Genomic DNA, 27,733 nt, shown 5'->3' on the forward strand with positions numbered 1-27,733 from the left:
AGTCACTTGGGCTCTGTCCAGGGTGCTGAAAAGCAAGTGCTGTGAACCTAGCATTGCATCACAAGGATTCCGTCCATGGTGCTGAAAAGCAAGTGCTCTGAACCTAGCATTGAATCACAAGGGCTCTGTCTATGGTGCTGAATCACCAGGGCTCTGTCCCGTGTACTAAATCACTAGTGTTCAGTCCCTGATGCTGAACTGCAAGTTATGACTTTGTTACTGAATCTCAAGTGCTCTGTCCCGTGTGCTAGATCACTAGTATTCAGTCCATGATGCTGATCGACAAGTGCTCTTTGTTCCTGCTTCATATGGTGCTGAATCACAAGGGCTCTGAACCAAGCATTGAATCACAAGGGCTCTGTCTATGGTGCTGAATCCCTAGGGCTCTGTCCATGGTGCTGAAAAACAAGTGCTCTGACCCTAGCCTTGAATCGCAAGTGCTCTGTCCAACGGTGCTGAATCACAAGGGCTCTGTCCTGTTTGCCAGATCACTAGTGTTCAGTAAGTGATGCTGATTGACAAGTGCTCTTTGTTGCTGCTTCAGATGGTGCTGAATCACAAGTGTTCTGTCCATAGTGTTGATTTACGTGAGCTCTGTCACTGCTGCTAGTTCACTAGTGTGCAGTCCCTCATGCTAAATGACACGTTTACTTTGTGCTGATTCACTTGGACACTGTCCAGGGTGCTGAAAAATAAGTGCTCTAAACCTAGCATTGAATCACAAGGGCTCTGTCTATGATACTGAATCAAAAGGACTCTGTTCTGTGTACTAAATCACTAGTGTTCAGTCCCTGATGCTGAACTGCACGTTATGTCTTTGTTGGTGAATTTCAAGTGTTCTGTCCCGTGTGCTAGATCACTAGTGTTCAGTCCATGATGCTGATCGGCAAGTGCTCTTTGTTCCTGCTTAAGATGGTGCTGAATCACACAAGTGTTCTGTCCATAGTGTTGATATACGTGAGCTCTGTCGCTTCTGCTAGATCACTAGTGTGCAGTCCCTCATGCTGAATGACACGTTTACTTTGTGCTGAATCACTTGGACACTGTCTAGGGTGCTGAAAGACAAGTGCTCTGTACCTAGCATTGAATCACAAGGGCTCTGTCCATGGTGCTGAAAAACAAGTGCTCTGAACCTAGCATTGAATCACAAGGGCTCTGTCTATGGTGCTGAATCACCAGGGCTCTGTCCCGTGTACTAAATCACTAGTGTTCAGTCTCTGATGCTGAACTGCACGTTATGTCTTTGTTGCTGAATCTCAAGTGTTCTGTCCCGTGTGCTAGATCACTAGTGTTCAGTAAATAATGCTGATCGACAAAAGCTCTTTGTTGCTTCTTCACATGGTGCTGAATCACAAGGGCTCTGTCCATAGTGCTGAAAAACAAGTGGTCTAATCCTAGCAATGAATCTCGAGTGTTCTGTCCCGTGTGCTAGATCACTAGTGTTCAGTCCGTGATGCTGATCGACAAGTGCTCTTTGTTCCTGTTTCGCATGGTGCTGAATCACAAGGGCTCTGTCCATGGTGCTGAAAAACAAGTGCTCTTATCCTAGCAATGAATCACAAGGGCTCTGTCTAAAGTGCTGAATCACAAGTATTCTGTCCCGTGTGCTAGATCACTAGTGTTCAGTAAATGATGCTGATCGACAAGTGCTCTTTGTTCCTGCTTCACATGGTGCTGAATCATAATGGCTCTGTCCATGGTCCTGAAAAACAAGTGTTCTGATCCTAGCGTGGAATCACAATGGCTCTGTCCATGGTGCGGAAAAACAAGTGCTCTGAACCTAGCATTGAATCACAAGGGCTCTGTCTATGGTGCTGAATCACCAGGGCTCTGTTCCGTGTACTAAATCACTAGTGTTCAGTCCCTGATGCTGAACTGCACGTTAAGTCTTAGTTGCTGAATCTCAAGTGTTCTGTCCCGTGTGCTACATCACTAGTGTTCAGTCCATGATGTTGACCGACAAGTGCACTTTGTTCCTGCTTCACATGGTGCTGAATCACAAGGGCTCTGTCCATGGTGCTGAAAAACAAGTGCTCTGATCCTAGCGTGGAATCACAAGGGCTCTGTCCATGGTGCTGAAAAACAAGTGCTCTGATCCTAGCATTGAATCACAAGGGCTCTGTCTATGGTGCTGAATCACAAGGGCTCTGTTCCGTGTACTAAATCACTAGTGTTCAGTCCCTGATGCTGAATTGCACGTTATGTCTTTGTTGCTGAATCTCAAGTGTTCTGTTCCGTGTGCTAGATCACTATTGTTCAGTCCATGATGCTGATCGACAAGTGCTCTTTGTTCCTGCTTCACATGGTGCTGAATCACAAGGGCTCTGTCTGTGGTGCTGAAAAACAAGTGCTCTGATCCTAGCAATTATTTACAAGTGTTCTGTCCATGGTGCTGAATCACGAGGGCTCTGTCCCATGTGCTAGATCACTAGTGTTCAGTAAATGATGCTGATCGACAAGTGCTCTTTGTCTCTGCTTCACATGGTGCTGAATCACAAGGGCTCTGTCGATGGTGCTGAAAAATAAGTGCTCTGATCCTAGCAATGAATCACAAGGGCCCTGTCCATGGTGCTGAAAAACAAGTGGTCTGATCCTAGCAATGAATCACAAGGGCTCTGTCTATGGTGCTGAATCACAAGGGCTCTGTCCCGTGTGTTAGATCACTAGTGTTCAGTAAATGATGCTGATCGACAAGTGCTCTTTGTTGCTGCTTCAGATGGTGCTGAATCACAAGGGCTCTGTCGATGGTGCTGAAAAATAAGTGCTCTGATCCTAGCAATGAATCACAAGGGCCCTGTCCATGGTGCTGAAAAACAAGTGGTCTGATCCTAGCAATGAATCACAAGGGCTCTGTCTATGGTGCTGAATCACAATGGCTCTGTCCCGTGTGTTAGATCACTAGTGTTCAGTAAATGATGCTGATCGACAAGTGCTCTTTGTTGCTGCTTCATATGGTGCTGATTCACACAAGTGTTCTGTCCATAGTGTTTATTTACGTGAGCTCTGTCGCTTCTGCTAGATCACTAGTGTGCAGTCCCTTATGCTGAATGACAGGTTTACTTTGTGCTGAATCACTTGGGCTCTGTCCAGGGTGCTGAAAAGCAAGTGCTGTGAACCTAGCATTGCATCACAAGGATTCCGTCCATGGTGCTGAAAAGCAAGTGCTCTGAACCTAGCATTGAATCACAAGGGCTCTGTCTATGGTGCCGAATCACCAGGGCTCTGTCCCGTGTACTAAATCACTAGTGTTCAGTCCCTGATGCTGAACTGCAAGTTATGACTTTGTTACTAAATCTCAAGTGCTCTGTCCCGTGTGCTAGATCACTAGTATTCAGTCCATGATGCTGATCGACAAGTGCTCTTTGTTCCTGCTTCACATGGTGCTGAATCACAAGGGCTCTGAACCAAGCATTGAATCACAAGGGCTCTGTCTATGGTGCTGAATCCCAAGGGCTCTGTCCATGGTGCTGAAAAACAAGTGCTCTGACCCTAGCCTTGAATCGCAAGTGCTCTGTCCAACGGTGCTGAATCACAAGGGCTCTGTCCTGTTTGCTAGATCACTAGTGTTCAGTAAGTGATGCTGATTGACAAGTGCTCTTTGTTGCTGCTTCAGATGGTGCTGAATCACAAGTGTTCTGTCCATAGTGTTGATTTACGTGAGCTCTGTCACTGCTGCTAGTTCACTAGTGTGCAGTCCCTCATGCTAAATGACACGTTTACTTTGTGCTGATTCACTTGGACACTGTCCAGGGTGCTGAAAAATAAGTGCTCTGAACCTAGCATTGAATCACAAGGGCTCTGTCTATGATACTGAATCAAAAGGACTCTGTTCTGTGTACTAAATCACTAGTGTTCAGTCCCTGATGCTGAACTGCACGTTATGTCTTTGTTGGTGAATCTCAAGTGTTCTGTCCCGTGTGCTAGATCACTAGTGTTCAGTCCATGATGCTGATCGACAAGTGCTCTTTGTTCCTGCTTAAGATGGTGCTGAATCACACAAGTGTTCTGTCCATAGTGTTGATATACGTGAGCTCTGTCGCTTCTGCTAGATCACTAGTGTGCAGTCCCTCATGCTGAATGACACGTTTACTTTGTGCTGAATCACTTGGACACTGTCTAGGGTGCTGAAAGACAAGTGCTCTGTACCTAGCATTGAATCACAAGGGCTCTGTCCATGGTGCTGAAAAACAAGTGCTCTGAACCTAGCATTGAATCACAAGGGCTCTGTCTATGGTGCTGAATCACCAGGGCTCTGTCCCGTGTACTAAATCACTAGTGTTCAGTCTCTGATGCTGAACTGCACGTTATGTCTTTGTTGCTGAATCTCAAGTGTTCTGTCCCGTGTGCTAGATCACTAGTGTTCAGTAAATAATGCTGATCGACAAAAGCTCTTTGTTGCTTCTTCACATGGTGCTGAATCACAAGGGCTCTGTCCATAGTGCTGAAAAACAAGTGGTCTAATCCTAGCAATGAATCTGGAGTGTTCTGTCCCGTGTGCTAGATCACTAGTGTTCAGTCCGTGATGCTGATCGACAAGTGCTCTTTGTTCCTGTTTCGCATGGTGCTGAATCACAAGGGCTCTGTCCATGGTGCTGAAAAACAAGTGCTCTTATCCTAGCAATGAATCACAAGGGCTCTGTCTAAAGTGCTGAATCACAAGTATTCTGTCCCGTGTGCTAGATCACTAGTGTTCAGTAAATGATGTTGATCGACAAGTGCTCTTTGTTCCTGCTTCACATGGTGCTGAATCACAAGGGCTCTGAACCAAGCATTGAATCACAAGGGCTCTGTCTATGGTGCTGAATCCCAAGGGCTCTGTCCATGGTGCTGAAAAACAAGTGGTCTAATCCTAGCAATGAATCTCGAGTGTTCTGTCCCGTGTGCTAGATCACTAGTGTTCAGTCCGTGATGCTGATCGACAAGTGCTCTTTGTTGCTGCTTCACATGGTGCTGAATCACAAGGGCTCTGTCGATGGTGCTGAAAAATAAGTGCTCTGATCCTAGCAATGAATCACAAGGGCCCTGTCCATGGTGCTGAAAAACAAGTGGTCTGATCCTAGCAATGAATCACAAGGGCTCTGTCTATGGTGCTGAATCACAAGGGCTCTGTCCCGTGTGTTAGATCACTAGTGTTCAGTAAATGATGCTGATCGACAAGTGCTCTTTGTTGCTGCTTCAGATGGTGCTGAATCACAAGTGTTCTGTCCATAGTGTTGATTTGCGTGAGCTCTGTCGCTTCTGCTAGATCACTAGTGTTCAGTCCCTCATGCTGAATGCCACGTTTACTTTGTGCTGATTCACTTGGACACTGTCCAGGGTGCTGAAAAACAAGTGGTCTGATCCTACGATTGAATCACAAGTGCTCTGTCCATGGTGCTGAAAAATCAGTGGTCTGAACCTAGCATTAAATCACAAGGGCTCTGTCTATGGTGCTGAATCACAAGAACTCTGTTCCGTGTACTAAATCACTATTGTTCAGTCCCTGATGCTGAACTGCACGTTATGTCTTTGTTGCTGAATCTCGAGTGTTCTGTCCCGTGTGCTAGATCACTAGTGTTCAGTCCATGATGCTGATCGACAAGTGCTCTTTGTTCCTGCTTCACATGGTGCTGAATCACAAGGGCTCTGTCCATGGTGCTGAATCACAAGGGTTCTGTCCCGTGTTTTAGATTACTAGTGTTCAGTAAATGATGCTGATCGACAAGTGCTCTTTGTTGCTTCTTCACATGGTGCTGAATCACAAGGGCCCTGTCCATAGTGCTGAAAAACAAGTGGTCTAATCCTAGCAGTGAATCACAAGGGCTCTGTCTATGGTGCTGAATCCCAAGGGCTCTGTCCAGTGTGCTAGATCACTGGTGTTCAGTAAATGATGCTGATCGACAAGTGCTCTTTGTTACTGCTTCAGCTGGTGCTGAATCACAAGTGTTGATTTACGTGAGCTCTGTCGCTTCTGCTAGACCACTAGTGTGCAGTCCCTCATGCTGAAGGACACGTTTACTTCGTGCTGAATCACTTGGACACTGTCCAGAGTGCTGAAAAACAAGTGCTCTGTACCTAGCATTGAATCACAAGGACTCTGTCCATGGTGCTGAAAAACAAGTGCTCTGAACCTAGCATTGAATCACAAGGGATCTGTCTATGGTGCTGAATCAACAGGGCTCTGTTCCGTGTACTAAATCACTAGTGTTCAGTCCCTGATGCTGAACTGCACGTTATGTCTTTGTTGCTGAATCTCAACTGTTCTGTCCCGTGTGCTAGATCACTAGTGTTCAGTCCATGATGCTGATCGACAAGTGCTCTTTGTTCCTGCTTCACATGGCGCTGAATCCCAAGGGCTCTGTCCATGGTGCTGAAAAACAAGTGGTCTGATCCAAGCAATGAATCACTCTGTACTTGGTGCTGAATCACAAGGGCTCTGTCGCGGGTGCTAGATCACTAGTGTTCTGTAAATGATGCTGATCGACAAGTGCTCTTTGTTGCTGCTTCAGATGGTGCTGAATCACAAGTGTTCTGTCCATAGTGTTGATTTACGTGAGCTCTGTCGCTTCTGCTAGATCACTAGTGTGCATTCCCTCATGCTGAATGATTTGTTTACTTTGTGCGGAATCACTTGGACACTGTCCAAGGTGCTGAAAAACAAGTGCTCTGTACAAAGCATTGAATCACATGGGCTCTGTCCATGGTGCTGAAAAACAAGCGCTCTGAACCTAGCGTGGAATCACAAGGGCTCTGTCCATGGTGCTGAAAAACAAGTGCTCTGAACCTGGCATTGAATCACAAGGGCTCTGTCTATGGTGCTGAATCACAAGGGCTCTGTTCCGTGTACTAAATCACTAGTGTTCAGTCCCTGATGCTGAACTGCACGTTATGTCTTTGTTGCTGAATCTCAAGTGTTCTGTCCCGTGTGCTAGATCACTAGTGTTCAGTCCATGATGCTGATCGACAAGTGCTCTTTGTTCCTGCTTCACATGGTGCTGAATCACAAGGGCTCTGTCCATGGTGCTGAAAAACAAGTGCTCTGATCCTAGTAATGAATCACGAATGCTCTGTCTAAGGTGCTGAACTGCATGTTATGTCTTTGTTGCTGAATCTAAAGTGTTCTGTCCAGTGTGCTAGATCACTATTGTTCAGTCCATGATGCTGATCGACAAATGCTCTCTGTTCCTGCTTCACATGGTGGTGAATCACAAGGGCTCTGTCCATGGTGCTGAAAAATAAGTGCTCTGATCCTAGCAATGAATCACAAGGGCCCTGTCCATGGTGCTGAAAAAAAACAAGTGGTCCGATCCTAGCAATGAATCACAAAGGCTCTGTCTATGGTGCTGAATCACAAGGGCTCTGTCCCGTGTGTTAGATCACTAGTGTTCAGTAAATGATGCTAATTGACAAGTGCTCTTTGTTCTGCTTCAGATGGTGCTGAATCACAAGTGTTTTGTCCATAGTGTTGATTTACGTGCGCTCTGTCGCTTCTGCTAGATCACTAGTGTGCAGTCCCTCATGCTGAATGACACGTTTACTTTGTGCTGAATAACTTGGACACTGTCCAGGGTGCTGAAAAGCAAGTGGTCTGATCCTAGGATATTATCACAAGGGCTCTGTCCATGGTGCTGAAAAACCAGTGCACTTAACCTAGCATTGGATCACAATGGCTCTGTCTATGGTGCTGAATCACAAGGGCTCTGTTCCGTGTACTAAATCACTAGTGTTCAGTCCCTGATGCTGAACTGCACGTTATGTCTTTGTTGCTGAATCTCAAGTGTTCTGTCCCGTGTGCTAGATAACTAAGGTCCAGTCCATGATGTTGATCGACAAGTGCTCTTTGTTCCCGCTTAACATGGTGCTGAATCACAAGGGCTCTGTCCATGGTGCTGGATCACAAGGGCTCTGTCCCGTGTGCTAGATCACTAGTGTTCAGTAAATGATGCTGATCGACAAGTGCTCTTTGTTGCTGCTGCAGATGGTGCTGAATCACAAGTGTCTGTCCATAGTGTTTATTTACGTGCGCTCTGTCGCTTCTGCTAGATCACTAGTGTTCAGTCCCTCATGCTGAATGACTTGTTTACTTTGTGCTGAATCACTTGGGCACTGTCCAAGGTGCTGCAAAACAAGTGGTCTGATCCTAGGATTGAATCACAAGGGCTCTGTCCATGGTGCTGAAAAACAAGCGCTCTGACCTAGCATTGAATCTCAAGGGCTCTGTCTATGGTGCTGAATCACAAGGACACTGTTCCGTGTACTAAATCACTAGTGTTCAGTCCCTGATGCTGAACTGCACGTTATGTCTTTGTTGCTGAATCTCGAGTGTTCTGTCCCGTGTGCTAGATCACTAGTGTTCAGTCCATGATGCTGATCGACAAGTGCTCTTTGTTCCTGCTTCACATGGTGCTGAATCACAAGGGCTCTGTCCATGGTGCTGAAAAACAAGTGCTCTGATCCTAGCATTGAATCACAAGGACTCTGTCTATGGTGCTGAATCACAAGGGCTTTGTTCCGTGTACTAAATCACTAGTGTTCAGTCCCTGATGCTAAACTGAACGTTAAGTCTTTGTTGATGAATCTCAAGTGTTCTGTCCCGTGTGCTAGATCACTAGTGTTCAGTCCATGATGCTGATCGACAAGTGCTCTTTGTTCCTGCTTAACATGGTGCTGAAAAACAAGTGCTCTGATCCTAGTAATGAATCACGAAGGCTCTGTCTAAGGTGCTGAATCGCAGGGGCTCTGTCTCGTGTGCTAGATCGCTAGTGTTCAGTCCATGATGCTGATTGACAAGTGCTCTTTGTTCCTGCTTTACATGGTGCTGAATCACAAAGGTTCTGTCCATGGTGCTGAAAAACAAGTGCTCAGATCCTAGCGTGGAATCACAAGGGCTCTGTCCATGGTGCTGAAAAACAAGCGCTCTGAACCTAGCATTGAATCACAAGGGCTCTGTCTATGGTGCTGAATAAGAAAGGCTCTGTTCCGTGTACTAAATCACCAGTGTTCAGTCCCTGATGCTGAACTGCACGTTATGTCTTTGTTGCTGAATCTTAAGTGTTTTGTCCCGTGTGCTAGATCACTATTGTTCAGTCCATGATGCTGATCGACAAGTGTTCTTTGTTCCTACTTCACATGGTGCTGAATCACAAGGACTCTGTCCATGGTGCTGAACAACAAGTGCTCTGAACCTAGAATTGAATCACAAGGACTCTGTCTATGGTGCTGAATCACAAGGGCTCTGTTCCGTGTACTAAATCTCCAGTGTTCAGTCCCTGATGCTGAACTGCACGTTATGTCTTTGTTGCTGAATCTCAAGTGCTCTGTCCCGTGTGCTAGATCACTATTGTTCAGTCCATGATGCTGATCGACAAGTGCTCTCTGTTCCTGCTTCACATGGTGCTGAATCATAAGGGCTCTGTCCATGGTGCTGAAAAACAAGTGCTCTGATCCTAGCAATGAATCACAAGGGCCCTGTCCATGGTGCTGAAAAGCAAGTGGTCTGATCCTAGCAATGAATCACAAGGGCTCTGTCTATGGCGCTGAATCAAAAGGGCTCTGTCCCGTGTGTTAGATCACTAGTATTCAGTAAATGATGCTGATCGACAAGTGCTCTTTGCTGCTGCTTCAGATGGTGCTGAATCCCAAGTGTTCTGTCCATAGTGTGGATTTACGTGAGCTCTGTCGCTTCTGCTAGATCACTAGTGTGCAGTCCATCATGCTGAATGACACGTTTACTTTGTGCTGAATCACTTGGACACTGTCCAGGGTGCTGAAAAACAAGTTGTCTGATCCTAGGATTGAATCACAAGGGCTCTGTCCATGGTGCTGAAAAACCAGTGCTCTGAACCTAGCATTGAATCACAAGGGCTCTGTCTATGGTGCTGAATCACAAGGGCTCTGTTCCGTGTACTAAATCACTAGTGTTCAGTCCCTGATGCTGAACTGCACGTTATGTCTTTGTTGCTGAATCTCGAGTGTTCTGTCCCGTGTGCTAGATCACTAGTGTTCAGTCCGTGATGCTGATCGACAAGTGCTCTTTGTTCCTGTTTCACATGGTGCTGAATCACAAGGGCTCTGTCCATGGTGCTGAAAAAAAAGTGGTCTGATCCAAGCAATGAATCACAAGCGCTCTGTCCATGGTGCTGAATCACAAGGGCTCTGTCCCGTGTGTTAGATCACTAGTGTTCAGTAAATGATTTTTATTTTGCACTTTTGAGAAGTGTCTGCGACACAAACCTTATCAGCATTCAAAGATAGGTCCACTGTGGCAGTTTGGTTCCAATGGCTCTCCAAAATAGCAAGGTAGTGGGACTCTCACCAGTTGTAGAGTGAGGAGTTGAACAATAAGCACGGACGGCTTGACATAGGGCCTGGTTTAACTCGATCCCCTCCATTGATGCTCATTGAATTAGTCTATTGAGGGTACCCATAGATCGTTCCACAACACCATTGGCTTTGGGTCTCAGAGCTGAACTCTTTTAGTGTTTGACAATTAGTCTGTCTAGAAACTCCTTGAATTCTTTGATTCTGTACGTTGGACCATTGGCAGGCTTGAGAATGACGGCGACAGCCCACGCTGCAAAGATGTCATCCAGTCACTGGATGACTTAGTCCCGGGTAGTTGATGATACCTCCTCTACTAAAGGAAAGCGTGACTACTCATCAATGACTACCATGAGAGGATGTCCATTATCTGAAGGCGCAAATAAATCAACTGAAACTCCTTCCCAGGCATGTGCAGGAAGGTCAGACATGGTCAATGCGTGCTCAATCACTTTAGGGGAAAAGGTAGTTGCAAAGATGGCACTCTTGTTGTTTCCTCTGTACTCGCTCATCTAGACGCGGGACCCGCACTCAGTCTCTTAGGGCTCTTCTGGTGCCTACAATGACATGGCGTCCTTCATGAGGTAGTTCAATGACTTGCTCTCTTAGGCTCTCAGCTATGGCAATTCTCAAGCCTCTAATCAACACATTCCCTGGTCACAGGTAGTTCATCCGGTACCTCTTTGAATTTTTGAAGTTCAATATGGTCAGCAATAGGTCAAGCATTCCTCTTCCATGATTAAGTTGAAATAATATCTTTGAGGATAAGCATGTTCTTATTGGGATTATATTTGCAGTAACGTTCAATGAATGGGGCAGATGGCGTGCTGGACCTCACAACGAAGTAATGTACTCCTCAGCTGTTTTGGATGCCGAACTATGCCGCTGTAAGGGTACTCGTTAAAAATAATCAGCAGGGTTCTCATTTTTACCCGGCTTGTGTACGATGGCATAGTCATACTCTTTCCGTTGCAACCCCCACCTCTCAATGAGAGAGCGCATCTTGGCCATCAAGTTTCTAATAATAGTGAGCAGCAATTCGTGGTCTGCAATGATGGTAAAACATTTTCCATATAGAAGCACATGAAAATGTTCGCAGGCCCACACTACAGCCAGACTCGCCTACTCTGGATGAGAATAGACACGTTTGTGTCAGACAGGCTTCAACTGGTGTAGGCCACAATGTATCTCTGAGCACTCGGATGACCATTATATTGAGCAAGGATGGCCCTCAGCCCCACCGGGCTCGCATCTGCTGTGTACTGAGTATGTAATGTTGGGTCAAAACAGGACATTTCGGTTGTATTCTCAATTGCATGTTTTATTCTTTTGAAGCTGTGATCACATTCCACAGACTACTGGAAAGGTAAATTTCATTTTACAAGTCTCTCAATGGGTCATTCACAGTAGCAAATTCACTAATGTACCTTGAAGAAAAACTGGCCATGCCTAAGATGGATCGCAACATGTCAGCTGAGGGTGCTTGCACTTTATTGGGCCGGCATGAGCTTGATGACAATTGAATTCACCACAATGGTACAGCACACCACACAGTATTTAGTAACAGTAATGAAAATATCAATAAGCCATGGAATTTCTCTTTTCTTGTTTTTATTCCAAATCTTCACACATAAGTAGCCAACGCGTTTCGTCCGAAGGACTTCTTCAGGGCTACAATAAACAAATATACAAAATATACATATTATACACTGCTATATTACACTAAAAAATCCAACTGTTTATTGTACATTCTAAGCGAGAGGAAAAGACAATCTTTTTAAAAAAAAATTTGTTACTATATGGTCCAATGGCATGGCCTACTGACACAAGTAACAATTCATTCTCATTAAAACAAGAGATGCATGTTACAACCTGTTTTATAAAAAGTTAAGAGGGCAGGGAGCTCTGTGTCTCTTAAGTCACTGGTTATTATCAAAAAAGCCGTTTTTTGCGTTTTTTTACATTTTTTGGGCAAACCATTAATAAAGTGGGATTGATGACGATTGACTTTGTTTTTTTCTTGTCATACCTGATGTTTCTATTTCCCATAGTGGGCGTGGCGAGAATGCTTCTGGCGTCCGTTTTCTCATTTCACTGTAATGTATTTTGTTTCTCTTTAGCTTTGCAAACCAATGTGAAGTGGTTTTATTTTCTGCAACCTTTACACGTCTGTCCTATGGTTGGACACTTACCTACATGGAGAAATTAAACCCACACTGGAAGTACAAGTTTTTTTTCTTTGAAAATATCGACTTGTGTGCATCTACCTTGTACTTGTGCTTGCACTTCATGACCAACACAGATTTATTTTCACTATTTCAGGTTCCTTATCAGCAGATTAGCGATCGGCTCTTTCATCGGCTTTTGCAGCCATCTGTGCTTTCTCAAACCTGAGCGTCTTTCTCAACATGCGTCTTCTGAAAGAGTCTGAAAGATAGCCATCGATGACTTACAGATGTGTGGCTTCTTCAACATTAAATTCACAAAATTTACATTGTTTGATAAGCACATCAAGGGCCAGATGTACGACCATTGGATTTAGCGCCTCGCAGTTTGTGACAAATTGTGAGTCGCAAATTGTGAGGCGCTAAACCCAATGTACAACAGTGTCTCAGACACCGTTTGTCATTCCCAATGGGGTTGCACATTGTGAGACTCAGGAATATTAATGAGCCACTCGCAATTTGCAAGCCCATTTAGAATGACTGTCCCTCCCAGGGATGGTGGCCTGCTGGGCTCAGCGGACCACCATGTATGGGACTGATTTTCAATCAAGCAAGTTTTCTTTCAAATGCACCCTTTTTTCCTTAAAGGAAAACAAGATGCATTAAAAAACGTTTTTGTTTCATTTTTTAAGGGCAGGTAGTGGTCCCTGCCTGTGACTCCATTACCACCCTCTTGAAGAGGGTGGTAATTTGCGAGTGTTTTGCGACTGCAATTGTGGTCTCAAAACATTCATCCATGGCTTTGGGGTCACTATTAGGATGGGGACGCCCCTTCCTAACAGCAACTCCAATTCCTAAATAGTGAGTCACAAATAAATTGCGACTCGCTATTTAGGAATTGTACAAAGCCCTTTCAAATTTTGCATGGGCAAACGGGTCGCAAACCCATTTGCGCATGCGAAATAGTGTTGTATATCTGGTCCCAATTCTTTTATCAAATGCATCCATTGTTTCACCATTTTGGTGTCTTGCTTGATTCAAAATGTACCTTTAATAGTAGACATTCGGTATTGGATTGAACTTGGTAGCCAATGCTTCTTTGATCTGAGAGTACACTAGTGCATCAGTCAGTGAGATTGTCTTCAGAACTTCTTTTACTCCATCACTGGCATGGTTCTTTAAATATTTAATGATTTTCTTATTATCTACTTCTTCTAGGGATCTGTGAAATCCTCGAACCTATCGAGCCATGCGGTCCACCTGGTCCCAACATTCTGCTTCTTGGCAGTGTTGAATGCCAATGGTAATTTCAGAAACACAGCTGCATCGCACTTCACGCTCCCTTCTCCAGCCATTGAACATATTCACTATTCTGACAACTTTCATTGCACTGGACGCCACTTGCCACGGTGCACACATCGGCCTCTCAACTAGGCCTGGGTTGGCACACCTGATTCTAGGTCATGGCGCACTTCCCTTGCTTGTGTTGGTAAATATGTTTGTACTTTGGTACCTGGTTGTCACTGCCTTTAGCATTTGCTTTGCATGGACAATGGCCTTGTGTTATGGCACAATCCAGTTTTACTTCTTTCAGCTTTACCCACAGATTCTGGTGGACTTTTCATAGCACGGGAATATGCAAATGAACATGCCCCACACACAGCTTTGTAACATACGTCTTTATTCCTCAGCATACAATCACACACTGCACTCTGATCACTTCATAGCCAATAATAACCACTCTGGAACACCTTCCAGCAAGGTAAATAATTCCTCTGTTGAGTCCATCCAGAACTGCAAGGGTCAGAGCGCACATAGTCTCTTGAAACTATACCAGCAAACTATATATGCAGCATAGATTTTAGTTGACATTGACCTGCCAAGACAAGACACAGTGTCTATGAACAATCCAACCATATCAATGTCCTGATCACCATCAGCTTTTCGGTGTGCTTAGGATAACATTAGACCCCCATTTTTAGGTCTCGGCTTCGAGACCTATTGTCACGGAGTTCACTCTCAACGGAGCCAGAGCGGTGAACGAGCGCCGATTGCATCTCGTGGAAGCGCACGCCGAGCCTCCTGGAGCCGTGCACATCTCTTGCTCCACATTCACACTCACGGAAGCACACACTCACTCACGCACGCACACACACACACACACACACACACACACACACACACACCCTCCCTCTCTGCCCACTCCCTCTCTGCCGCCCCCCCCCCTCGACCCCCACTCACCGGGCTCTTTCCCTCGCTGCAGGCAGACTCGGTGTCTTCTCCGGGGATCTTCAGCTGATGTGCACGCCCACGCTGCTTCTCGTGCGCGCCCGCCACGCTGTTTCGCACCTGTTGATCCTCAGCTTGTTGCTTACAGCCAGTGGGTTGAACTTGAATGTACTCGACAAAATATCCTTATATAACTAAAAAGTGAGCATCATCTTCATCTCACGTTTGAAAAGGTAACCATGAACACCAATTGTGTTAAAATATATTGAATACGATAGATCACCTTCCACTCGCCCATACATATACTTTAAATTCCTTATTCATATTATTAGAACAAAGCAATGCAGAAGATAATTTTTGGTTGTCTGTGGGTGGGGAGGTGGGGTTAGCACTCTCTGCCCTCTTTTCCTATCATTGACTCTTTGGCGCCTATAGGAAAAACCCAAGCTGCTTATACTTTAGAGGAATTCTGCATAAGGATTATTATAGTGTGAGTTGAGTGCAGAGTGTGAGTGCAGAGTGTAAGTGTGAGTGCAGAGTGTAAGTGTGAGTGCAGAGTGCAGAGTAGTGAGTGCAGAGTAGTGAGTGCAGAGTGTGAGTAGTGAGTATAGAGTAGTGAGTGCAGAGTGTGAGTAGTGAGTGCAGAGTGTGAGTGCAGAGTGTGAGTTGTGAGTATAGAGTGCAGAGTAGTGAGTGCAGAGTAGTGAGTGCAGAGTAGTGAGTGCAGAGTAGTGAGTGCAGAGTAGTGAGTAGTGAGTGCAGAGTAGTGAGTGCAGAGTAGTGAGTAGTGAGTGCAGAGTAGTGAGTAGTGAGTAGTGAGTGCAGAGTAGTGAGTGCAGAGTAGTGAGTAGTGAGTGCAGAGTAGTGAATAGTGAGTGCAGAGTAGTGAATAGTGAGTGCAGAGTAGTGAGTAGTGAGTGCAGAGAAGTGAGTAGTGAGTGCAGAGTAGTGAGTGCAGAGTGCAGAGTAGTGAGTGCAGAGTAGTGAGTGCAGAGTAGTGAGTGCAGAGTAGTGAGTGTAGAGTAGTGAGTGCTGAGTAGTGAGTGCAGAGTAGTGAGTAGTGAGTGCAGAGTAGTGAGTAGTGAGTGCAGAGTAGTGAATAGTGAGTGCAGAGTAGTGAGTGCAGAGTAGTGAGTAGTGAGTGCAGAGTAGTGAGTAGTGAATGCAGAGTAGTGAGTGCAGAGTAGTGAGTAGTGAGTGCAGAGTAGTGAGTGCAGAGTAGTGAGTAGTGTAGTGAGTAGTGAGTGCAGAGTAGTGAGTAGTGTAGTGAGTAGTGAGTGCAGAGTAGTGAGTAGTGAGTGCAGAGTAGTGAGTAGTGAGTGCAGAGTAGTGAGTAGTGAGTAGTGAGTGCAGAGTAGTGAGTAGTGAGTGGTGAGTAGTGAGTGCAGAGTAGTGAGTAGTGAGTGCAGAGTAGTGAGTGGTGAGTAGTGAGTGCAGAGTAGTGAGTGGTGAGTAGTGAGTGCAGAGTAGTGAGTAGTGAGTGCAGAGTAGTGAGTAGTGAGTGCAGAGTAGTGAGTAGTGTAGTGAGTAGTGAGTGAGTAGTGAGTGCAGAGTAGTGAGTAGTGAGTGCAGAGTAGTGAGTAGTGAGTGCAGAGTAGTGAGTAGTGAGTGGTGAGTAGTGAGTGCAGAGTAGTGAGTAGTGAGTGGTGAGTAGTGAGTGGTGAGTGGTGAGTAGTGAGTGCAGAGTAGTGAGTAGTGAGTGCAGAGCAGTGAGTAGTGAGTGCAGAGTAGTGAGTGGTGAGTAGTGAGTGCAGAGTAGTGAGTAGTATGTGGTGAGTAGTGAGTGCAGAGTAGTGAGTGCAGAGTAGTGAGTGCAAAGTAGTGAGTGCAGAGTAGTGAGTAGTGAGTAGTGAGTGCAGAGTAGTGAGTAGTGAGTGCAGAGTAGTGAGTAGGTAGTGCAGAGTAGTGAGTGCAGAGTAGTGAGTGCAGAGTAGTGAGTAGTGAGTGCAGAGTAGTGAGTGCAGAGTAGTGAGTGCAGAGTAGTGAGTAGTGAGGAGTGAGTGCAGAGTAGTGAGTGCAGAGTAGTGAGTGCAGAGTAGTGAGTAGTGAGTGCAGAGTAGTGAGTAGTGAGTGCAGAGTAGTGATAGTGAGTGCAGAGTAGTGAGTAGTGAGTGCAGAGTAGTGAGTAGTGAGTGCAGGGTAGTGATTAGTGAGTGCAGAGTAGTGAGTAGTGAGTGCAGAGTAGTGAGTAGTGAGTGCAGAGTAGTGAGTAGTGAGTGCAGAGTAGTGAGTGCAGAGTAGTGAGTGCAGAGTAGTGAGTAGTGAGTGCAGAGTAGTGAGTGCAGAGTAGTGAGTACAGAGTATTGAGTAGTGAGTGCACAGTAGTGAGTAGTGAGTGCAGAGTAGTGAGTGCAGAGTATTGAGTAGTGAGTGCAGGGTAGTGAGTAGTGAGTGCAGAGTAGTGAGTGCAGAGTAGTGAGTAGTGAGTGCAGAGTAGTGAGTAGTGAGTGCAGAGTAGTGAGTAGTGAGTGCAGGGTAGTGATTAGTGAGTGCAGAGTAGTGAGTAGTGAGTGCAGAGTAGTGAGTAGTGAGTGCAGAGTAGTGAGTAGTGAGTGCAGAGTAGTGAGTAGTGAGTGCAGAGTAGTGAGTAGTGAGTGCAGAGTAGTGAGTAGTGTAGTGAGTAGTGAGTGCAGAGTAGTGAGTAGTGAGTGCAGAGTAGTGAGTAGTGAGTGCAGAGTAGTGAGTAGTGAGTGCAGAGTAGTGAGTAGTGAGTGGTGAGTAGTGAGTGCAGAGTAGTGAGTAGTGAGTGGTGAGTAGTGAGTGCAGAGTAGTGAGTAGTGAGTGGTGAGTAGTGAGTGGTGAGTAGTGAGTGCAGAGTAGTGAGTAGTGAGTGCAGAGTAGTGAGTAGTGAGTGCAGAGTAGTGAGTAGTGTAGTGAGTAGTGAGTGCAGAGTAGTGAGTAGTGAGTGCAGAGTAGTGAGTAGTGAGTGCAGAGTAGTGAGTAGTGAGTGCAGAGTAGTGAGTAGTGAGTGCAGAGTAGTGAGTGCAGAGTAGTGAGTGCAGAGTAGTGAGTGCAAAGTAGTGAGTAGTGAGTGCAGAGTAGTGAGTAGTGAGTAGTGAGTAGTGTGCAGAGTAGTGAGTAGTGAGTGCAGAGTAGTGAGTAGTGTGCAGAGTAGTGAGTAGTGAGTGCAGAGTAGTGAGTGCAGAGTAGTGAGTAGTGAGTGCAGAGTAGTGAATGCAGATTGCAGAGTAGTGAGTGCAGAGTAGTGAGTAGTGAGTGCAGAGTAGTGAGTGCAGAGTAGTGAGTAGTGAGTGCAGAGTAGTGAGTAGTGAGTGCAGAGTAGTGAGTGCAGAGTAGTGAGTAGTGAGTGCAGAGTAGTGAGTAGTGAGTGCAGATTGCAGAGTAGTGAGTGCAGATTGCAGAGTGCAGAGTAGTGATTGCAGAGTAGTGAGTGCAGAGTAGTGAGTGCAGAGTAGTGAGTAGTGAGTACAGAGTAGTGAGTAGTGAGTGCAGAGAAGTGAGTGCAGATTGCAGAGTAGTGAGTGCAGATTGCAGAGTAGTGAGTGCAGATTGCAGAGAAGTGAGTGCAGAGTAGTGAATGCAGAGTAGTGAGTAGTGAGTGCAGAGTAGTGAGTGCAGGGTAGTGAGTAGTGAGTGCAGAGTAGTGAGTGCAGAGTAGTGAGTAGTGAGTGCAGAGTAGTGAGTAGTGAGTGCAGAGTAGTGACTGCAGATTGCACAGTAGTGAGTGCAGAGTAGTGAGTGCAGAGTAGTGAGTAGTGAGTGCAGAGTAGTGAGTGCAAAGTAGTGAGTAGTGAGTGCAGAGTAGTGAGTGCAGAGTAGTGAGTGCAGAGTAGTGAGTGCAGAGTAGTGAGTAGTAAGTAGTGAGTGCAGAGTAGTGAGTAGTGAATAGTGAGTGCAGAGTAGTGAGTAGTGAGTGCAGAGTAGTGAGTGCAGAGTAGTGAGTGCAGAGTAGTGAGTAGTGAGTAGTGAGTAGTGAGTGCAGAGTAGTGAGTAGTGAGTGCCGATTAGTGAGTGCAGAGTAGTGAGTAGTGAATGCAGAGTAGTGAGTACAGAGTAGTGAGTGCAGAGTAGTGAGTGCAGAGTAGTGAGTGCAGAGTAGTGAGTGCAGAGTAGTGAGTAGTGAGTGCAGAGTAGTGAGTGCAGAGTAGTGAGTGCAGAGTAGTGAGTGCAGAGTAGTGAGTAGTGAGTGCAGAGTAGTGAGTGCAGAGTAGTGAGTAGTGAGTGCAGAGTAGTGAGTGCAGAGTAGTGAGTGCAGAGTAGTGAGTAGTGAGTAGTGAGTGCAGAGTAGTGAGTAGTGAATAGTGAGTGCAGAGTAGTGAGTAGTGAGTGCAGAGTAGTGAGTGCAGAGTCGTGAGTGCAGAGTAGTGAGTAGTGAGTAGTGAGTGCAGAGTAGTGAGTAGTGAGTGCAGAGTAGTGAGTGCAGAGTAGTGAGTAGTGAATGCAGAGTAGTGAGTACAGAGTAGTGAGTGCAGAGTAGTGAGTGCAGAGTAGTGAGTGAAGAGTAGTGAGTGCAGAGTAGTGAGTAGTGAGTAGTGAGTGCAGAGTAGTGAGTAGTGAGTGCAGAGTAGTGAGTGCAGAGTAGTGAGTGCAGAGTAGTGAGTGCAGAGTAGTGAGTAGTGAGTGCAGAGTAGTGAGTAGTGAGTGCAGAGTAGTGAGTGCAGAGTAGTGAGTGCAGAGTAGTGAGTAGTGAGTGCAGAGTAGTGAGTAGTGAGTGCAGAGTAGTGAGTAGTGAGTAGTGAGTGGTGAGTAGTGAGTGCAGAGTAGTGAGTAGTGAGTGGTGAGTAGTGAGTGCAGAGTAGTGAGTAGTGAGTGGTGAGTAGTGAGTAGTGAGTGGTGAGTAGTGAGTGCAGAGTAGTGAGTGGTGAGTAGTGAGTGCAGAGTAGTGAGTGGTGAGTAGTGAGTGCAGAGTAGTGAGTAGTGAGTGCAGAGTAGTGAGTAGTGAGTGGTGAGTAGTGAGTGCAGAGTAGTGAGTAGTGAGTGGTGAGTAGGGAGTGCAGAGTAGTGAGTGGTGAGTAGTGAGTGCAGAGTAGTGAGTGCAGAGTAGTGAGTGCAGAGTAGTGAGTAGTGAGTGCAGAGTAGTGAGTAGTGAGTGCAGAGTAGTGAGTGGTGAGTGGTGAGTAGTGAGTGCAGAGTAGTGAGTAGTGAGTGGTGAGTAGTGAGTGCAGAGTAGTGAGTGCAAAGTAGTGAGTGCAGAGTAGTGAGTAGTGAGTAGTGAGTTCAGAGTAGTGAGTAGTGAGTGCAGAGTAGTGAGTAGGTAGTGCAGAGTAGTGAGTGCAGAGTAGTGAGTGCAGAGTAGTGAGTGCAGAGTAGTGAGTAGTGAGTAGTGAGTAGTGAGTAGTGAGTGCAGAGTAGTGAGTGCAGAGTAGTGAGTACAGAGTAGTGAGTGCAGAGTAGTGAGTGCAGAGTAGTGAGTGCAGAGTAGTGAGTAGTGAGTAGTGAGTGCAGAGTAGTGAGTAGTGAGTAGTGAGTGCAGAGTAGTGAGTAGCGAGTGGTGAGTAGTGAGTGCAGAGTAGTGAGTAGTGAGTGGTGAGTAGGGAGTGCAGAGTAGTGAGTGGTGAGTAGTGAGTGCAGAGTAGTGAGTAGTGAGTGGTGAGTAGTGAGTGCAGAGTAGTGAGTGCAGAGTAGTGAGTGCAGAGTAGTGAGTAGTGAGTGCAGAGTAGTGAGTGCAGAGTAGTGAGTGGTGAGTGGTGAGTAGTGAGTGCAGAGTAGTGAGTAGTTAGTGGTGAGTAGTGAGTGCAGAGTAGTGAGTGCAAAGTAGTGAGTGCAGAGTAGTGAGTAGTGAGTGCAGAGTAGTGAGTAGTGAGTGCAGAGTAGTGAGTAGTGAGTGCAGAGTAGTGAGTAGTGAGTGCAGAGTAGTGAGTGCAGAGTAGCAAGTAGTGAATGCAGAGTAGTGAGTGAAGAGTAGTGAGTAGTGAGTGCAGAGTAGTGAGTGCACATTGCAGAGTAGTGAGTGCAGAGTAGTGAGTGCAGAGTAGTGAGTAGTGAGTGCAGAGTAGTGAGTAGTGAGTAGTGAGTTCAGAGTAGGGAGTAGTGAGTGCAGAGTAGTGAGTAGTGAGTGGTGAGTAGTGAGTGCAGAGTAGTGAGTAGTGAGTGGTGAGTAGGGAGTGCAGAGTAGTGAGTGGTGAGTATTGAGTGCAGAGTAGTGAGTAGTGAGTGCAGAGTAGTGAGTAGGTAGTGCAGAGTAGTGAGTGCAGAGTAGTGAGTGCAGAGTAGTGAGTGCAGAGGAGTGAGTAGTGAGTAGTGAGTAGTGAGTAGTGAGTGCAGAGTAGTGAGTGCAGAGTAGTGAGTGCAGAGTAGTGAGTGCAGAGTAGTGAGTGCAGAGTAGTGAGTGCAGAGTAGTGAGTGCGGAGTAGTGACTAGTGAGTGCAGAGTAGTGAGTAGTGAGTGCAGAGTAGTGAGTAGTGAGTGCAGAGTAGTGAGTGCACATTGTAGAGTAGTGAGTGCAGAGTAGTGAGTAGTGAGTGTAGAGTAGTGAGTAGTGAGTGCAGAGTAGTGAGTGCAGAGTAGCGAGTAGTGAGTGCAGAGTAGTGAGTGCAGAGTAGTGAGTAGTGAGTGCAGAGTAGTGAGTAGTGAGTAGTGAGTTCAGAGTAGGGAGTAATGAGTGCAGAGTAGTGAGTAGTGAGTGCAGAGTAGTGAGTAGTGAGTGCAGAGTAGTGAGTGCACATTGCAGAGTAGTGAGTGCAGAGTAGTGAGTGCAGAGTAGTGAGTAGTGAGTGCAGAGTAGTGAGTAGTGAGTTCAGAGTAGGGAGTAGTGAGTGCAGAGTAGTGAGTAGTGAGTGCAGAGTAGTGAGTAGTGAGTGCAGAGTAGTGAGTGCAGAGTAGTGAGTAGTGAGTGCAGAGTAGTGAGTGCACAGTAGTGAGTAGTGAGTGCAGAGTAGTGAGTAGTGAGTGCAGAGTGCAGAGTAGTGAGTAGTGAGTGCAGGGTAGTGATTAGTGAGTGCAGAGTAGTGAGTAGTGAGTGCAGAGTAGTGAGTAGTGAGTGCAGAGTAGTGAGTAGTGAGTGCAGAGTAGTGAGTGCAGAGTAGTGAGTAGTGAGTGCAGAGTAGTGAGTACAGAGTATTGAGTAGTGAGTGCACAGTAGTGAGTAGTGAGTGCAGAGTAGTGAGTAGTGAGTGCAGGGTAGTGAGTAGTGAGTGCAGAGTAGTGAGTAGTGAGTGCAGAGTAGTGAGTGCAGAGTAGTGAGTGCAGAGTAGTGAGTAGTGTGCAGAGTAGTGAGTAGTCAGTGCAGAGTAGTGAGTGCAGAGTAGCGAGTAGTGAGTGCAGAGTAGTGAGTGCAGAGTAGTGAGTAGTGAGTGCAGAGTAGTGAGTAGTGAGTAGTGAGTTCAGAGTAGGGAGTAGTGAGTGCAGAGTAGTGAGTAGTGAGTGCAGAGTAGTGAGTAGTGAGTGCAGAGTAGTGAGTGCACATTGCAGAGTAGTGAGTGCAGAGTAGTGAGTGCAGAGTAGTGAGTAGTGAGTGCAGAGTAGTGAGTAGTGAGTAGTGAGTTCAGAGTAGGGAGTAGTGAGTGCAGAGTAGTGAGTAGTGAGTGCAGAGTAGTGAGTAGTGAGTGCAGATTGCAGAGTAGTGAGTGCAGATTGCAGAGTGCAGAGTAGTGATTGCAGAGTAGTGAGTGCAGAGTAGTGAGTGCAGAGTAGTGAGTAGTGAGTACAGAGTAGTGAGTAGTGAGTGCAGAGAAGTGAGTGCAGATTGCAGAGTAGTGAGTGCAGATTGCAGAGTAGTGAGTGCAGATTGCAGAGAAGTGAGTGCAGAGTAGTGAATGCAGAGTAGTGAGTAGTGAGTGCAGAGTAGTGAGTGCAGGGTAGTGAGTAGTGAGTGCAGAGTAGTGAGTGCAGAGTAGTGAGTAGTGAGTGCAGAGTAGTGAGTAGTGAGTGCAGAGTAGTGACTGCAGATTGCACAGTAGTGAGTGCAGAGTAGTGAGTGCAGAGTAGTGAGTAGTGAGTGCAGAGTAGTGAGTGCAAAGTAGTGAGTAGTGAGTGCAGAGTAGTGAGTGCAGAGTAGTGAGTGCAGAGTAGTGAGTGCAGAGTAGTGAGTAGTAAGTAGTGAGTGCAGAGTAGTGAGTAGTGAATAGTGAGTGCAGAGTAGTGAGTAGTGAGTGCAGAGTAGTGAGTGCAGAGTAGTGAGTGCAGAGTAGTGAGTAGTGAGTAGTGAGTAGTGAGTGCAGAGTAGTGAGTAGTGAGTGCCGATTAGTGAGTGCAGAGTAGTGAGTAGTGAATGCAGAGTAGTGAGTACAGAGTAGTGAGTGCAGAGTAGTGAGTGCAGAGTAGTGAGTGCAGAGTAGTGAGTGCAGAGTAGTGAGTAGTGAGTGCAGAGTAGTGAGTGCAGAGTAGTGAGTGCAGAGTAGTGAGTGCAGAGTAGTGAGTAGTGAGTGCAGAGTAGTGAGTGCAGAGTAGTGAGTAGTGAGTGCAGAGTAGTGAGTGCAGAGTAGTGAGTGCAGAGTAGTGAGTAGTGAGTAGTGAGTGCAGAGTAGTGAGTAGTGAATAGTGAGTGCAGAGTAGTGAGTAGTGAGTGCAGAGTAGTGAGTGCAGAGTCGTGAGTGCAGAGTAGTGAGTAGTGAGTAGTGAGTGCAGAGTAGTGAGTAGTGAGTGCAGAGTAGTGAGTGCAGAGTAGTGAGTAGTGAATGCAGAGTAGTGAGTACAGAGTAGTGAGTGCAGAGTAGTGAGTGCAGAGTAGTGAGTGAAGAGTAGTGAGTGCAGAGTAGTGAGTAGTGAGTAGTGAGTGCAGAGTAGTGAGTAGTGAGTGCAGAGTAGTGAGTGCAGAGTAGTGAGTGCAGAGTAGTGAGTGCAGAGTAGTGAGTAGTGAGTGCAGAGTAGTGAGTAGTGAGTGCAGAGTAGTGAGTGCAGAGTAGTGAGTGCAGAGTAGTGAGTAGTGAGTGCAGAGTAGTGAGTAGTGAGTGCAGAGTAGTGAGTAGTGAGTAGTGAGTGGTGAGTAGTGAGTGCAGAGTAGTGAGTAGTGAGTGGTGAGTAGTGAGTGCAGAGTAGTGAGTAGTGAGTGGTGAGTAGTGAGTAGTGAGTGGTGAGTAGTGAGTGCAGAGTAGTGAGTGGTGAGTAGTGAGTGCAGAGTAGTGAGTGGTGAGTAGTGAGTGCAGAGTAGTGAGTAGTGAGTGCAGAGTAGTGAGTAGTGAGTGGTGAGTAGTGAGTGCAGAGTAGTGAGTAGTGAGTGGTGAGTAGGGAGTGCAGAGTAGTGAGTGGTGAGTAGTGAGTGCAGAGTAGTGAGTGCAGAGTAGTGAGTGCAGAGTAGTGAGTAGTGAGTGCAGAGTAGTGAGTAGTGAGTGCAGAGTAGTGAGTGGTGAGTGGTGAGTAGTGAGTGCAGAGTAGTGAGTAGTGAGTGGTGAGTAGTGAGTGCAGAGTAGTGAGTGCAAAGTAGTGAGTGCAGAGTAGTGAGTAGTGAGTAGTGAGTTCAGAGTAGTGAGTAGTGAGTGCAGAGTAGTGAGTAGGTAGTGCAGAGTAGTGAGTGCAGAGTAGTGAGTGCAGAGTAGTGAGTGCAGAGTAGTGAGTAGTGAGTAGTGAGTAGTGAGTAGTGAGTGCAGAGTAGTGAGTGCAGAGTAGTGAGTACAGAGTAGTGAGTGCAGAGTAGTGAGTGCAGAGTAGTGAGTGCAGAGTAGTGAGTAGTGAGTAGTGAGTGCAGAGTAGTGAGTAGTGAGTAGTGAGTGCAGAGTAGTGAGTAGCGAGTGGTGAGTAGTGAGTGCAGAGTAGTGAGTAGTGAGTGGTGAGTAGGGAGTGCAGAGTAGTGAGTGGTGAGTAGTGAGTGCAGAGTAGTGAGTAGTGAGTGGTGAGTAGTGAGTGCAGAGTAGTGAGTGCAGAGTAGTGAGTGCAGAGTAGTGAGTAGTGAGTGCAGAGTAGTGAGTGCAGAGTAGTGAGTGGTGAGTGGTGAGTAGTGAGTGCAGAGTAGTGAGTAGTTAGTGGTGAGTAGTGAGTGCAGAGTAGTGAGTGCAAAGTAGTGAGTGCAGAGTAGTGAGTAGTGAGTGCAGAGTAGTGAGTAGTGAGTGCAGAGTAGTGAGTAGTGAGTGCAGAGTAGTGAGTAGTGAGTGCAGAGTAGTGAGTGCAGAGTAGCAAGTAGTGAATGCAGAGTAGTGAGTGAAGAGTAGTGAGTAGTGAGTGCAGAGTAGTGAGTGCACATTGCAGAGTAGTGAGTGCAGAGTAGTGAGTGCAGAGTAGTGAGTAGTGAGTGCAGAGTAGTGAGTAGTGAGTAGTGAGTTCAGAGTAGGGAGTAGTGAGTGCAGAGTAGTGAGTAGTGAGTGGTGAGTAGTGAGTGCAGAGTAGTGAGTAGTGAGTGGTGAGTAGGGAGTGCAGAGTAGTGAGTGGTGAGTATTGAGTGCAGAGTAGTGAGTAGTGAGTGCAGAGTAGTGAGTAGGTAGTGCAGAGTAGTGAGTGCAGAGTAGTGAGTGCAGAGTAGTGAGTGCAGAGGAGTGAGTAGTGAGTAGTGAGTAGTGAGTAGTGAGTGCAGAGTAGTGAGTGCAGAGTAGTGAGTGCAGAGTAGTGAGTGCAGAGTAGTGAGTGCAGAGTAGTGAGTGCAGAGTAGTGAGTGCGGAGTAGTGACTAGTGAGTGCAGAGTAGTGAGTAGTGAGTGCAGAGTAGTGAGTAGTGAGTAGTGAGTGCAGAGTAGTGAGTGCACATTGTAGAGTAGTGAGTGCAGAGTAGTGAGTAGTGAGTGTAGAGTAGTGAGTAGTGAGTGCAGAGTAGTGAGTGCAGAGTAGCGAGTAGTGAGTGCAGAGTAGTGAGTGCAGAGTAGTGAGTAGTGAGTGCAGAGTAGTGAGTAGTGAGTAGTGAGTTCAGAGTAGGGAGTAATGAGTGCAGAGTAGTGAGTAGTGAGTGCAGAGTAGTGAGTAGTGAGTGCAGAGTAGTGAGTGCACATTGCAGAGTAGTGAGTGCAGAGTAGTGAGTGCAGAGTAGTGAGTAGTGAGTGCAGAGTAGTGAGTAGTGAGTTCAGAGTAGGGAGTAGTGAGTGCAGAGTAGTGAGTAGTGAGTGCAGAGTAGTGAGTAGTGAGTGCAGAGTAGTGAGTGCAGAGTAGTGAGTAGTGAGTGCAGAGTAGTGAGTGCACAGTAGTGAGTAGTGAGTGCAGAGTAGTGAGTAGTGAGTGCAGAGTGCAGAGTAGTGAGTAGTGAGTGCAGGGTAGTGATTAGTGAGTGCAGAGTAGTGAGTAGTGAGTGCAGAGTAGTGAGTAGTGAGTGCAGAGTAGTGAGTAGTGAGTGCAGAGTAGTGAGTGCAGAGTAGTGAGTAGTGAGTGCAGAGTAGTGAGTACAGAGTATTGAGTAGTGAGTGCACAGTAGTGAGTAGTGAGTGCAGAGTAGTGAGTAGTGAGTGCAGGGTAGTGAGTAGTGAGTGCAGAGTAGTGAGTAGTGAGTGCAGAGTAGTGAGTGCAGAGTAGTGAGTGCAGAGTAGTGAGTAGTGTGCAGAGTAGTGAGTAGTCAGTGCAGAGTAGTGAGTGCAGAGTAGCGAGTAGTGAGTGCAGAGTAGTGAGTGCAGAGTAGTGAGTAGTGAGTGCAGAGTAGTGAGTAGTGAGTAGTGAGTTCAGAGTAGGGAGTAGTGAGTGCAGAGTAGTGAGTAGTGAGTGCAGAGTAGTGAGTAGTGAGTGCAGAGTAGTGAGTGCACATTGCAGAGTAGTGAGTGCAGAGTAGTGAGTGCAGAGTAGTGAGTAGTGAGTGCAGAGTAGTGAGTAGTGAGTAGTGAGTTCAGAGTAGGGAGTAGTGAGTGCAGAGTAGTGAGTAGTGAGTGCAGAGTAGTGAGTAGTGAGTGCAGAGTAGTGAGTGCAGAGTAGTGAGTAGTGAGTGCAGAGTAGTGAGTGCACAGTAGTGAGTAGTGAGTGCAGAGTAGTGAGTAGTGAGTGCAGAGTGCAGGGTAGTGAGTAGTGAGTGCAGGGTAGTGATTAGTGAGTGCAGAGTAGTGAGTAGTGAGTGCAGAGTAGTGAGTAGTGAGTGCAGAGTAGTGAGTAGTGAGTGCAGAGTAGTGAGTGCAGAGTAGTGAGTAGTGAGTGCAGAGTAGTGAGTACAGAGTATTGAGTAGTGAGTGCACAGTAGTGAGTAGTGAGTGCAGAGTAGTGAGTAGTGAGTGCAGGGTAGTGAGTAGTGAGTGCAGAGTAGTGAGTAGTGAGTGCAGAGTAGTGAGTGCAGAGTAGTGAGTAGTGTGCAGAGTAGTGAGTAGTCAGTGCAGAGTAGTGAGTGCAGAGTAGTGAGTAGTGAGTGCAGAGTAGTGAGTAGTGAGTGCAGAGTCGTGAGTAGTGAGTGCAGAGTCGTGAGTAGTGAGTAGTGAGTTCAGAGTAGGGAGTAGTGAGTACAGAGTAGTGAGTAGTGAGTGCAGAGTAGTGAGTAGTGAGTGCAGAGTAGCGAGAGCAGAGTAGTGAGTAGTGAGTGCAGAGTAGTGAGTGCACAGTAGTGAGTAGTGAGTGCAGAGTAGTGAGTAGTGAGTGCAGAGTGCAGAGTAGTGAGTAGTGAGTGCAGGGTAGTGATTAGTGAGTGCAGAGTAGTGAGTAGTGAGTGCAGAGTAGTGAGTAGTGAGTGCAGAGTAGTGAGTAGTAAGTAGTGAGTGCAGAGTAGTGAGTAGTGAATAGTGAGTGCAGAGTAGTGAGTAGTGAGTGCAGAGTAGTGAGTGCAGAGTAGTGAGTGCAGAGTAGTGAGTAGTGAGTAGTGAGTAGTGAGTGCAGAGTAGTGAGTAGTGAGTGCCGATTAGTGAGTGCAGAGTAGTGAGTAGTGAATGCAGAGTAGTGAGTACAGAGTAGTGAGTGCAGAGTAGTGAGTGCAGAGTAGTGAGTGCAGAGTAGTGAGTGCAGAGTAGTGAGTAGTGAGTGCAGAGTAGTGAGTGCAGAGTAGTGAGTGCAGAGTAGTGAGTGCAGAGTAGTGAGTAGTGAGTGCAGAGTAGTGAGTGCAGAGTAGTGAGTGCAGAGTAGTGAGTGCAGAGTAGTGAGTGCAGAGTAGTGAGTAGTGAGTAGTGAGTGCAGAGTAGTGAGTAGTGAATAGTGAGTGCAGAGTAGTGAGTAGTGAGTGCAGAGTAGTGAGTGCAGAGTCGTGAGTGCAGAGTAGTGAGTAGTGAGTAGTGAGTGCAGAGTAGTGAGTAGTGAGTGCAGAGTAGTGAGTGCAGAGTAGTGAGT

The sequence above is a fragment of the Lissotriton vulgaris genome, chromosome 2_1 (assembly GCF_964263255.1).
Source record: "Lissotriton vulgaris chromosome 2_1, aLisVul1.2, whole genome shotgun sequence".
NCBI classification, from domain to species: Eukaryota; Metazoa; Chordata; class Amphibia; order Caudata; family Salamandridae; genus Lissotriton; species Lissotriton vulgaris.